Here is a 1,488-nt window from a genome sequence, read left to right as displayed (position 1 = left end):
CTTTCTTTCTTTCTTTCTTTCTTTCTTTCTTTCTTTCTTTCTTTCTTCCTTTTTCTTCTTTCTTTCCTTTCCTTTCTTCCTTCTTTCCTCCCTTCCGCTCTCTCCCCCCCTTCTCTCTTCCTTCCTTCTTTCCTTCCTTCCTTTTTTGTAAACAGGGGTTTTCAGGGTGCTAGCAGAGAATGTATAACTTTCTATAAAAGTATAACTTAAAGCCCTTGAAAGAACTATGTAGGAAGGAAAACTAAATGCTTGTAAGAACTATTAGTATCAAAGGTTTTTAAGAGCTATAATTGTTAATGAATCTTAAATAGATAGCACTTGGAAAGAAATCATAAAGATCTAAAAGATGTAGCAATGATAAATCAAAAGATACTGGTATTCAAGAGCCTTGAATAAGGCACACTTCAATATCCAATCAACACTTGACCTTCATGCAGTCAACAAACAAAGTAAACTTCTGGATTTTTAATTTAGGTATTTGGCAGTTTGGTGCAGACACTAAAGGAAAGAGAGTCCTCAAAGAGTGACCAATGGAAGAGGAGAGACCAAAGTTCAACATGGTGAGTTCTGTTTGAGAGGCCAGTAAAATATACAGGTAACAGTGACCAACAGGAAACTGGATATGGAAATCTATAACTTGAGAGCTGAGCCTGGATAAATATGTGGGGGTCATTAGCAAATAGGTATCAGTTCGATCAAAATTGGCGGTTTTACTCAGGTGAAGCATCTAGTCTGAGAAGTGCAGCATATGGAAGACATAATCTAGGGTTATGGCAACATTTGTGTGGGTGGAAGAAGAGGTGCTAGGAAGAGAAGGATCAGAATAATACAAGAGTAGCTGGATGGATATAGTCTTATGGATTTTATAGAAAAAGAGAGCTTCAAGAACTAAAGAATGAGTCATAGCATCAAATGTAGCAGAGGCTTAGCGAGATCAGACTGAAAGCTTTCATTGGATTTAGCAATTATTAAGACTTGGTGACCCCCGGGAAAGCTGAGGAATCAATAGGATGGCAGCAAGTAGAGAAAATCTTCCTTGAAGAAGTGTAAATCAGAGATAGTAATATAAGAAAATCGGGGAAAGGTGGATATTTGCCTCCTGGTTGTAAAAAATGGGATTCACTGGCGCACATTACTAGGTTGAGAGGAACACAGAAAGATCTATTTTCTTTCATAAATAAGATTCAAAGACATTATTGGTTAATAAAATCTGAAAACATTTTAAAAACTCATTTAAAACCATAATTCCTTTTTCCCCAAATCTTTCATCTATATGCCTAGTGGCCTTCAGTTTGGACTGATTGTGCTTTTCCTGACTTTTTCAGCCAACATTTCTGCTGGCACCACTAATAAGCCATGAATGCAATCAACATAATGGAGAAGGAAATAGGAGGGGGATACCAAGGCCCTGAAAAATTCAGACTGGAAAATCACCTTCTGAAGGGGTCCTGGTTGGCTGGTCAGGCTCTGAGTAATGCCAAATTGGCT

General features: G+C 37.8%; 1 protein-coding gene across 1 annotated transcript in view; it reads left to right on the top strand.

The window, feature by feature from the left end:
• LOC121030780 (uncharacterized) overlaps window positions 1-1,232 on the top strand; it is a 113,863-nt gene extending 112,631 nt beyond the window's left edge. The window contains exon 9 of the mRNA XM_040475559.1: window positions 475-1,232. The gene's annotated coding sequence lies outside the window, so the exon portion shown is untranslated. The remainder of the gene's footprint in view (window positions 1-474) is intronic.
• The last annotated feature ends 256 nt before the right edge of the window (window positions 1,233-1,488 follow it).

This window comes from Herpailurus yagouaroundi, unplaced genomic scaffold, assembly GCF_014898765.1.
Source record: "Herpailurus yagouaroundi ecotype Mexico unplaced genomic scaffold, PumYag 140, whole genome shotgun sequence".
NCBI lineage: Eukaryota > Metazoa > Chordata > Mammalia > Carnivora > Felidae > Herpailurus > Herpailurus yagouaroundi.
Note: the sequence above shows the minus strand (reverse complement) of the source record. Positions and strands in the feature narration are given on the sequence as shown.